This window comes from Monodon monoceros, unplaced genomic scaffold (genome assembly GCF_005190385.1).
Source record: "Monodon monoceros isolate NGI ecotype Baffin Bay Population unplaced genomic scaffold, NGI_Narwhal_1 Super_Scaffold_19, whole genome shotgun sequence".
Lineage (NCBI taxonomy): Eukaryota > Metazoa > Chordata > Mammalia > Artiodactyla > Monodontidae > Monodon > Monodon monoceros.
This window is the reverse complement of record NW_021703775.1, coordinates 77,925,668-77,937,966: the sequence shown is the minus strand read 5'-3', so window position 1 is coordinate 77,937,966 and position 12,299 is coordinate 77,925,668. Positions and strand designations below refer to the sequence as shown.

At 36.4% G+C, this 12,299-nt stretch overlaps 1 non-coding gene across 1 annotated transcript; it reads right to left on the bottom strand.

Annotated features, from left to right (window-relative positions):
* Positions 1-11,191: 11,191 nt before the first annotated feature.
* Positions 11,192-11,264, bottom strand: TRNAG-UCC. The gene has a single exon. It is a non-coding gene; the product is annotated as a tRNA-Gly (tRNA).
* Positions 11,265-12,299: the final 1,035 nt, after the last annotated feature.

Genomic DNA, 12,299 nt, shown 5'->3' with positions numbered 1-12,299 from the left:
GTTCTCATTCTTCGAAAGGAGAAAAAATGCTGTGAAAACCAGGCCCAGCATTTGGAGGGTTTGACTCTTAGGTTGGATTCTTGTCAGCTGTGAGATCGTAGTATAGGTCTATTATTTGATATCTTTGAGATTCATTTTTCTTTCCTCTTAACTTGCGGTAATTATACAGTTTGGGGTGATAGGCAGGATACGGGCCTTAGCCTCGAGTAGGTCTGGTTCAAGTCCTGCCCGCAAGCCATACAGCTGGAGTTTTGAGGCAGGCAACTCAGTTTGATGAGTCATTGTTTATCCGTAAAGGTACCTCACAGTACTGTTAGGGAGGATCAAATGAGATCATGTAATTAAATGGCATTAAATAGATGCACCAATAAGTGTCAGTTTTTCCCTCTATATAGTGATATAGCAGAGTGTTAAGTGGTGAGTGAGAGCATAGCACACAACGATAAGTGGAGAGTAGCATTTTGATAAACTACTATCTTTTCAGAAGACAGGAAAAACAAAGTTTCTACGTGTAGCCAGCTGCTTTACCAAAGGGTTTCCCCTGGAGGTGATCAACATTTTAGTGTTCTTTCTGTGGCAGCAAAACGTTTTTCTTCTTAGTATGAGCCAGGGTGGAGAGTCACCCTGAAATTCCTAAGGATACTTTCTTAGAATAGCAAATCATCTTCGCATTATTGAGTGTAGGCGCCCTGACAAAGTTGGATGGAGAAAAAATATCTTTAATTTTCCAGGAATAGGATTTAATGAGGCTTTTCTTATTTTTTTTTAGAAAATTCATAAAGAAGGTGACCCAGTGTTTTTGGAGAGTTGATAATGGGGTGGGGGAGGCATAGTAAGTCTAGATTCTTTATTTGAGGCTTCTGGGCTGCTTTCCTTCTCAGACACGTATGCTAAGATTGCTAAGTGCTATCAACTGAATCCCACGTTCAGAAAAGTGGAGTCATCCTTTCGTCATGAACCTGGGATTCAACAAGCAGAAATATCATTATTAGGGTAGATGAACATCACCAATCAGATTGTGTAGAGTAAACTTCAGTAAAGATACGGTGTGACCGTAGGAATCTATGACAATAACAGACTAGTTGGAGTCCAGTTTATTCCGTGCTTGGCATTAACAGAGGATTCAGCTCTGGGTGAAGCATGAAACTGGGGTTCTTGAATAATTTAAGGGATGGGGTACACATATTAATATTTAGAGGGGAGTATTGGATTTCCTGCTAATAAGGACATGGGGTTCCAGTGATTTGTAGGGAAAAATAAAAATACCATGACTTCATTTGTATTCTCAGCTTGTGGAGACTATTACATTGGTTATGTTAGGCTCTATTCTTTTATATTTCTGTTTTCAGTGACATGTCTTGTTTCCAGTATACTACTTATCCTCCATCCAAACTTTGAAAATTATACATTGCCTTGCAAATGGACCAGGTACCTCATGCTGTGTTAAGAGAGCCTGTCATGCAGAATGTCCCTACAGAGCAGCGGTGGGAGGGCTGTGAGGGAGACAGGTGTTCATTTTGAAGACTGCGCATGTGAGTTACTGTCATTAGGAAGAAGGAAAGTGAAAATAAGACGAAACTCCTTTCCACTGACATTGATCTGACCTTCAGTTGGGTGTCCTGAGCACAATTTTCTAAGCAATATGGTGTTTATTATATTAAATTACAAAAATAATACCTTTCACTATAATTGAGACTGATTCTGCTTTCATTCTCTTTGTAATTGTGGTACTTTATTTATATATTTAAAATTATGAAAAAACATTAGGTGTACCCTGAAATCAGAGAATACTCAATTTACTTTATTATACTTTGATTAATTCAATTCTGAGTTGCTTTACTAATTATTTGAACTTGTAAATAGAGAAAAAGTTGCACATTCAGAAAAAATGGATTTTCTACCAATTTTGGAGTAATTGTTTGCTTGAGTTGGCATGGGGTAAATTGCTGTAAGCCTTTGAAGTAAATCTTCAGAGTGATGAGTAGAGTTTTGCTTGTCAGTTCTCTCCAAAAATTAAATAAATAAATAAAAGTGAAATAAGTAGTTGGAGAATGGACATGAAGTGAAGGAAGATTCTTCCCAATAAAGATGCTTTGGATTTAGGGATTTGGTACATACTGGTCTGGCCATATAACTATTTTGAACTGGAACGTAAACAAGAGTTTTATTTTTTTAACCATAATTTTGTGTGATTAACTCTTTTTCAAGTCATGAATGAGTTATCTGATGGGGAAGATTTCTTTTTAATCGACTATTTTTTAAAGCAGTTTTAATAGGTTCCCAGCAAAATTGAGTAGAAGGTACAGAGATTTCTCGTATACCTCCTGTCCCTACAAACGCACAGGCTCGCCCATCATCAGTATCCCCCATCAGAGTAGTGCCTTTGATGAAACTACATGACACATCATAATCAACCAGATTTCCTAGTTTACATCAGGGTTCACTATTGCTTTTGTACATCCTGTGGGTTGGACAAATAATATAACATTTATTCACCATTATAATATCATACAAGGTAATTTCACTGCCCTAAAAGTCCTGTGTTCCACCTGTACATTCCTCTCCCCACTCCGCCCCCCTCCAACCTCTGACAATCTCTGATCCTTTTATTGTCTCTGTTTTGTTTTGTTTTCCAGAAGGTCATATAGTTGGAATGATACAGTATCCTTTTCAGATTGGCTTCTTTCATTTAGTAATAAGCACCTAAGTTTCCTCCGTGTTTTTTCATAGCTTGATTGTTCATTTCTTTTGAGTATCAAATAATACTTCATTGTCTGGTGTACCACAGTTTATCCATTAAATGACTGAAAGACACCTTGGTTGCTTCCAAGTTTTGGCAATTATGAATAAAGCTGCTATAAACATTAGTGTGCAGGTTTTTGGTGGACTTAAGTTTTCAATCCATTTGGGTAAATACCAGGGAGACCAATTGTTGGATTGTATGGTAAGAGTATGTTTAGTTTTGTAAAAAACTGAAAAACTGTCTTCCAAAGTGGCTGTACCATTTTGCATTCCCACCAGCAATGAGAGAGGGTTCCTGCTGCTACAGGTCTTTGCCCACGTTTGACATTGTCAGTGTTTCAGATTTTGGCCGTTTTAATAGGTATGTAGTGCTATCTCATTGTTTTAATTTGCATTTCCCTGATGACAAATGATATGGGGCATCTTTTTATATGCTTATTTGTCCTCTGTGTGTCTTTTCTGATGAGGTGTTTGTTAAGATCATTGGACCGTTTTTAATTGGGCTGTTTGCTTTCATATTGTTGAGTTTTAAGAGGTCTTTGTGTAATTTAGACAGCAGTTTTTATCAGATGTCTTTTGGAAATATTTTCTCCCTGTCCTGTGGCTTGTCTTCTCATTCTTTTGACAGTACTTTTGCACTGCAGAAGATTTTAATTTCAGGGAAGTCCATATTATCAATCATTTTCTTCCTGGATTATGCCTTTTGTGTTGTATCTAAAAAGTCATTTTCATATCCAAGGCCATCTAGATTTTCTCTAGTGTTGTATTCTAGGAGTTTTATAGTTTTATGTTTTTTGTTTAGGTCTGTGATCCATTTTGAGTTAATTTTTATGAAGGGTATAAAGTTCTGTCTTTAGATTTTTTTTTTTTTTGCACGTGGATATCAACTTGTTCCAGCACCACTTATTGAAAAGATTATCTTGCTGTATTGTATTGCCTCTGCTCCTTTGTCAGAGATCAGCTAACTGTATTTATGTATGTCTATTTCTGAACTCTCTATTCTGTTCCATTAATTTGTCTATTCTTTCACCAATACCACACTCTTGATTGTTGTAGCTTTGAAATAGGCTTGAAATGGAGTAGTGTCAGTCCTTCAACTTTGTTCTTCAATATTGTGCTGGCTATTCTGTTTTGTTTTTGTTTTTTGGGGTTTTGTGTGTGTGTGTGTGTGTGTGCTTACATATAAACTTTAGAAGTCAGTTTGTCAATATCCACAAAATAACTTACTGAGTTTTTGACTGGGTTTGTGTTGAGTCTATAGATTAAGTTAGAAAAAAAAAATACTATCTTGAGCATATTGTCTTCCTATCCATGAAAATGGAACATCTCTCCATTCATTCAGTTCTTCTTTGATTCCTTTAATCAGAGACTTGTAGTTTACTTCAAATATTTGTTGTACATATTTTGTTATGTTTGGGTTTACCTAAATATTTCATTTTTTGGTGTGTTAATGTAAATGGTATTGTGGTTTTAATTTCAAATTCCACTTGCTCATTGCTGGCGTATAGGAAAGCAATTAACTTTCGTATATTAACCTTGTATCCCGCAACCTTTTTATAATTGCTTATTTCAGGAGGGTTTTTTTGCTGATTCTTTTGGATTTTCTATATAGAGTCATGTCGTTTGTGAACAAAGACAGTTTTATTTCTTCCTACCCAGTCTGTGTACCTCTCATTTCCTTTCCTTGTCTCATTGTATTAGCTAGGACATTTGGTATAATGTTGAAAAAGAGTGGTGAGAAGAGACATTCTTTCCTTGTTCCTTATCTTAGTGGGAAACCTTCTAGTTTCTCACCATTAAGTGTGATTTAGCTGTAGGTTTTCTATAGATGTTCTTTTCAAGTTGATGATGGGGAGGACTTTTAATGTAATTTTTAAAATATGCTAAGTTAGATAAAGTATTAATGTTCTATTTTAAATCTATAAAGATTTTTTCTCTTATAATGAAAGAAATAGGTGCTTATTATACCACTTTACAGCAATAGAAAGACTTAAAAGGAAAAAAGGAAAATCCCCATAAATCATACCTAATTTTTGGATCCAGAATGTTTTCTGTTGATGTTCATGTATGCATATCTATTGGATTATGCATTCACCCACTCACCCATCAATTCATCCATCCATCATCTTTAAAGTGTCTGGTTCTCCCTCTCTTCTTTATAAAAGCGTGCCTCTCTTTCATTGGAGTAAACTAATGTTATGATTTTGCTATCTCTCTCGAGCTCTTTGTATTTGCTTCCATTTTTGGAATAGTTCTTCATTCTCTTTTCAGCTCCATGAGGTGCTACCCTTCTCTTCTGCCAGTTACTGCCTTAAGCTAGTCACCCTGAGCGTGACCTCAATCCCATGGAGCTATCAGGTTGATGGGATAGAGGAATCTTACTTTCCCTTTCCCCTCTGTCCTTGCAGTCTCCCCCAAGACTGCTAAACTAGACTACAACTACATATATTATTGATTTTTCTAGTCAGGTACTAACATGAAATAAATTTTTTCAGAAAGATTTGTGAATATATTCTTCTGAGGTTTTACATGTCTTAAAATTTTTTTCCTTAATAATAATAATTTAGTTTACAATAAAATTTTTGACTCACAATCCTCCCCCCAGAATTCAGAGTTGTTTTCAATTTTTTTTTTCTGGTTATATCTCCCATAAGTTTTATTTCTCTATCTTTGTTCTTTGAATTTGGGGAGAATTTTGGCTCTCTTTTCATTAATTCAGTATGCAATTCTGTCCATTATGATATTCACTACTTAATTTTTTTAATTTTAATTTTTGATATACTTTTTAATTTCTCCTTTGCCAAAAGAAGCCAGTTTTATTAATACTTTATTAGCACCTCAAATCCATTTGTCTGCCTGTCTATCTGTCTATCTCCCATTGTGATTTCCCTGTATCTCAAATTCTTGTTTATTAGACAGTATTTACTATGATTCCTCAGTTAGGTAATCTTCTTTAGAGTGGCCAATTTTCTTCATGTATCTGGTGGTTTTTGCTTGTCTGCTCTATTTCAAATAGAAATCTATGTTGATCATGTTGATAGCTTCCATGATTCTCCTCAGCACATACATAAATCGTCATTGAATCCCTCAGCAGGTGTCTCAGGATGGGAGTTCTGTTGTAATGAGGTGAAGTCCTGCACTTTTTAGCACGCAGTCATGAGAAACACAGCAGACTCCTGCAGAAATAGATTTCTTCACACAAACTAAAATAATTTTGTCATGGTGCTGCTTCCTTGGTTTGCTTATTCTGCAGCTATTATGTAGGATCTGCCCAGGCAAGTTATTTGTATATAGTAATGAACTCAGTGAAATTATTCCAGTTTTACTCTTTCATGATTAAAAATGAAACCATTTAAAGCTTCATTTTTTCTTTTTTTTTTTCCTAGAACATTCTTAGCTTTATCTCATAGCTTAGATATTCAGTGCTGATACGATCTATACAATTTGAACTACAGTGATATCATTGACATTATTTACTAGATATCCTGCACTAGATACATGAACTTGCTTGGTTCAAGAGTGGTCAAGAGAAAGCTTTTTAAAAATAATTGGTTGCTTTTCAAAATTTATACTTTTGCTATTTGTGTGGTTATTAAATTGCGCTGAACAAATCTGATCCTTTCTAAACAATTATTCTTTAGAATGCGGTAGGTGAATGATAGTGTTTGAAAAGAGGATGCAGTCTCGATGTAAAGGGTATAGAGTTTTATGTGTGTGCACATGTGTATAAAAACAAATAGGCATACTTGAGATGGGTATTTTTATTGTTATTCAGATAGTTTATACCAGGGGTTGGCAAAGTACTGCCGCTGGCCAAATGCAGCTGGCAGCTGTGTTATAAATAGTTTCTTAGATCACAGTCATGCCAATTTGTTTACACATTGTCTATGGGTGCCTTCATACAACAGCAGCAGAGCTGAGCAGTTTCAGTGGAGACCATATAGCCACAAAGTCTAAAAGTATTTACTATCTGGCCCTTTACAGAAAATATTTTCCAACCCCTACTCTATATCTATGCATGATTGGTCTATTTAATCTGTAAACAATGAAAAAAGTGTGTTAAATATTCCCATTCATGTTGTATTTTTATCATATTTTTGCTTAATACATTATTACCCTTTATTGCTTAACATACGCAAACATGAAGTCATAATTTCTGATTGTCCTGTTAATAATTATAAAGTGGAGATTTATTTTTCATGATTCCTAATATTAGTGTTGAAACTGCTGCTCCTTTTCTGTTTGCATTTGCATGCTATCTTTTTGTTGTCGCTGTAGGTCTTGTTTCCCGCCAAGCTCCAAACATTTTACCATACTTTGTTTAGGTATGTATCTATCACCCGGTGTGGTTAACCAGTTGTGGTTACCTCTCATGAATATGTGTAATGTTTAGATCAGTTTTCTTCCAGCCTGTAGCTTGTCTTTTCATCCTATTAACAGTGTTTTTTGCAGAGCAGAAGTTTCAAATTTTAATAAAATCCAACTTACCATTCTCTTCTTTTACTTATCATGTTTTTGTTGTATCTAGGAAGTCACTGCCAATGCCGAGGTCATCTAGATTTTCTCCTATATTATCTTCTAGGAGTTGTATAGTTTTACATTTTACATGCAAGTCTATGATCCATTTTGAGTACATTTTTGTGAAAGATGTAAGATCTGTGTATACGTTCACTTTTTTGCATGTGGATGTCCAGTTCCAGTGTCATTTGGAGACCGTCTTTTCTCCACTGAATTGCCTTTGCTCCTCTGTCAAAGATCAGTTGACTATAGTTGTGAACGTCTATTTCTGGGCTATTTTGTTCCATTTATCTGTTTGTTTATTCTTTCACCGATACCGCACTCTTGATTACTGTAGCTTTATAATAAGGCTATAGTACTTGGGTAGTGTCAGCCCTCCAACTTTGTTCTTCTCCTTCAATCTTGTGTTGGTTAGGCTGGGTCTTCTGCCTCTCCATATAAACTTTAGAGACAGTTTGTCAATATCCACACAATAACTTACTGGGATTTTGATTGTGTTTGTGTTGAAGTCCTTGCCCCTAGGCAGCAATTACTACCTTTGCCCTCCTCCCTTACTGCCCTGTATACATCCCCTCATCTGATGCAATTTTCCACTCTTTTCTTCCCTCTCCAAATCTTCCATCGGGCACTCTGCAACTTCTGGACTGTTCTCTGTCAGTGTTCTTATACTCAGAACCTCTTTCTGAACATTCCTTCTACTACTTTGACTGAAGTAAACTAAGGCTGCCCATGAGGACATTACTTTCTTTGCGGCTCTTTCAAAATTAAGTGGATTGTGGGTTTCTGTGGTCTTGTTCACGTCTCATCTGAGGGCCAGGGGTTTGGTTAGGTGTCCACTTGCTCCTCTTTGCTAGTTTCAGATCATTTACATCCTTCCTTCTTTTGGGGGGTGTGGACATATCTCCTCCTCTTTTGAAGCTCTTATCATCAAGGTAGGACCTCTTCTTTCCCCCTGGTTTCTGTCTTCTATGAAGGAACTTGTCTTTTCTTCATTTCTTTTTACCTCTAGGACCATAGTCTTTCTGTCTCAATTCCTGTGGTCAGGGACCTCAGCATCTACATGAATTAATCATCCAACGGTCTCTCAGTTTATCTCTTCAACTCCAGTAATTTATTTGCACCCGAGTCATAAGTTTTATTCCAGAATTTATCATCACCTAAGACTAGATAACTTCCAAAATTATAACAGTAAACATCTTTTTTTTTTTTTTTTTTGCGGTACGCGGGCCTCTCACTGCTGTGGCCTCTCCCATTGTGGATCACAGGCTCCAGACCCGCAGGCTCAGTGGCCATGACTCACGGGCCCAGCTGCTCCGCGGCATGTGGGATCTTCCTGGACCGGGGCACGAACCCGTGTCCCCTGCATCGGCAGGCAGACTCTCAACCACTGCGCCACCAGGGAAGCCCAACAGTAAACATCGTAATTTCCATCTATAAATTCCTATTATTCTTGCCTTTAAGAACCCCCACTTATCCCTGTGCTTTTTTTTTTTTTAACCTCATCAGGGATTCAAGCCAATGGCGCCATCACTTTCTCACTGCTAATGAATCTCCCACTTTTCAGCTGTTTGGTCATGAATTGCTTGTTTCATTATCATTATTATTAATCTCTTAAAAATTCTGTCATTTTCTTGGTCTTTATCTTCCTCTCTTTTACTCATCCTGGATGAAAATTTTGATCCATATCTTTGAGATCTGCACCTGAGCAGCTGACTCTGGCTGAGGAAAATCACACACATGTGCTAACAAGTTTTATTTTCCCTACATGATCATTAAGTTGAAAGGAGAGTTGCCTAGGAGTCCTTCCATGTGTCTCTAATATTTCTTTTTATCATGGTCCAAAATGACTATCTCAAAGCTAATTCTCTTCTCAAACCGTCTCTTCCTCACCCTCAGCTGGTGGCCTAGCTTCACATTTCAGACCGAAAATTAAAGTCATCAGATGCGAGTCGCTGTATCTTTTCTGGTATGGGTGCCCTCTTAATATATACTAGGTGACAGCTAGTATTCCTCTCTCAGGTGTAGGTGTCTAGGATCAAAAATTTTAAAACTATGACATGCCTCCATTCACTACTTCCAAGCTGCTTATGTGTTCCATTAACATTCTTTTTGAAATAAGTTTCTGAGAAAGGGGAAAGGAAGTTGCACTTTCCTTGTACCAATGGTTGCTGCAGATGTTCCAAACTCTCCGTTTAGGAATCTTTTGCCAAAGGAACAGATTTGGACGTGGGAGTAGTTACAACACAAGAAGCCAAAAAGCACCTGCACGCATGGATAAAACCTGACCCCCTGGGGTAGCATGCGGCTTAAGGTCTGCACTGTCTTTGTGTGAAGCTTTCTTCTTTACCCACCACAATACACTACACATCAACCCAGTGTCTTTGCAGACTCATATCTCCTACCAAGACTGGCCTTCAGTCATAATGACAGCAGAACTGGGCAACTTCTGGCCTCCAGTGGTGATTAGAAGACACTACTCCAGCTGACTTCCCCAAATCTATTGGGAGAAACAGCCACCCGGATTGGGGAGGACTAATGGTCTTCACACCACCAGTCCTGTATAAACTTGCACCATCGTTTTTTTCTATTTTCAATGGAGAAAGCATCTCTCTACCTTTTAATGACTCCACAATACATATATATATAAAACAGAATCACTTTGCTGTACACCTAAAACTAACACATTGTAAATCAACTATATTTCAATTAAAAAAAAAAGTCTTAGCTTCTCTAGTGAATCTTTCCCAATGTCTTAGGAGCATCCTTTAGCATTTTATATCTGAAAAACAAAAAAAATTATCCCTTGACTCTGTCTCCCACAGGTTTACTCCATTAACTGTTCCATTTCTTGGTTCTCTGTTAATAAACTTTTCAAGAGCCATTTTCTTCCATTCTTTAGCGGTCACTGAGAGCTCTGTGTGTGTTTTAATTTTGAAGAGTTAAAAAAAAAATTCAGAAGGAAATGCCAATACCCAACAACAAGAATTAATAAAAATATTTTATCATGTAAGCTCCAGTCATACAATGCCTGAGGGGGAACTTCCTTTGTTACCAAATTGGATTATTAAGTCTCCCTCTCCAAAGGAAGCTTCTATCTTGATTTGGGTGTACCCTTTCACACCACTTTTTAGGTGTGCTTTTTATCCCCTCTTAATTTGCCTTAATGCTGTCATGTTGTATATGTCACTCCACAGTTAATTATTTGATTTAGCACGTCCATCACCTCATATAATTATTATTTATTCTTTCGGTGGTGTAAATGCTAAAGTTCTACTCTCTTAGTATGTGAAATTTTCTATAGCGTAAACCAAGGACCAGGATTGCTATGTAGTAGGATATGTTCATTTCAGTTTCACTAGGTTTCTAATTGCTCTCTCAATTCATTTTATAAATTAATATTCATACTACAGAGAGTATGAAAGCTTTGGTTTGCCCTCATCTTGGCTAACACTTTGTAATATCAGACTTATCGAGTTTTGCCAATCATCTGATACCTGTGCATACGCCTCTCCTTGTCTCACTTTCCTGCGAGGTTACATGTTTTTATATATTTATTGGCTGTGCCTCTGGGATTGTCTGTTCATTCAATTAACTCTTTTGTTCATTTTTTTCTGTTGAATTATATTTCTTTTAAATATTGATTTTTATGTTTAATGGAAATATTCTCTCCAAATGTGGCCCTTTTCAAACTTTGTATATGGTATCTTTATATTACAGAAATTTAAAACTCTGATATAATCAGAATTGATCTTTTCTGTTTTTTAATCTGTCTTATTTAAGAAATGCTTACATTTTTAGATGTCCTAAAGACATTTCTTCTACATTTTTTACGTGTATTACAAGTTTTATTTTATTTATTTATTTTCCACAATTTATTTTTTTAATTTTTTTATTTTCTTTTTGGTTATGCCACATGGCTGTAGGATCTTAGTTCCCTGAGCAGGGATTGAACCCGTGCCCCCTGCAGTGGAAGTGCAGAGTCCTAACCACTGGACCACCAGGGAATTCCCTACAAGTTTGACTTTATAAATTAGATATTTCATGCACTTGCAATTTATTTTTTGTATGATGTGAAGTATTGCTTTAGATTGTATTTTCCATAAGGAAAGCTAACTGCGTCACTATACCTTTTATCGAAGAGTCCGTCATCGCACAGGATTTGTATGGCATGCACACCAGGTACTGATTTCCGCATGTTCCTGAATGACTTTCTTGTCTCTCTAATTGATTCCCTTTACCTGTCAACTTCTAAGCCTCTGCCTTGATGTTTTAATTACCATAGTTTATAAAGTCCTAAGTCTAATAGGGCAAGCTATCTTGGTTCTTTTTTATTTTTTATAATCGTTTTGGAAAATATTAGATAATTGCTTTTCCCAAAAATTTCAGAAGTGGTTTACTTAGTGACATGAAAAATCACGTTGAGATTTTGATTTAAATAGTCTTGAATATATGGATTATTTGGGGGTAGAACTGACCACTTTAGGATAGTGAGATTTCCTATCCATAAACAAATTATACATGCTCGTCTGCTTGTTTAGATAAATCTTTTTTTATCTCCTTCAACAGCGTTTTATAACTTTCTTAATGTGGATATTATACATCTCTATTAGGTTTCTTTCCATATGCCTTATAATTTAACTTGCTGTTGCGAATAATATCTTTTTCTATAAGACAAATTGCTGGTGTATAGGATTGACATTTATCTTTGAATGTGGATCTTGGATTCAAATTTTATCAGTTTTTGGATTTTCTATGTAAATTATCAAAATATTCTGCAGTAATTAATATCTTTCTTTCCTGGTTCTGCAGAGCTCTTTGTAAGATGGTTATCATGCTTCTACTTAACAGCATGCAATGTTGTTGTTTCATGAAATGTCAAAGTGTGCAGAAGGATGTTTATTGGTGCTGAGTAGCCTGAGGATGGACTCTTAGAATGGGCACAAAGTGTGAAGATATTTGTTTCTTGTCACTGCTGAACCCAGGGCATCTACTGCAAAAGAAATGGGCAAGGTGACCCTTTGTGTGAATGTTGGTTACTC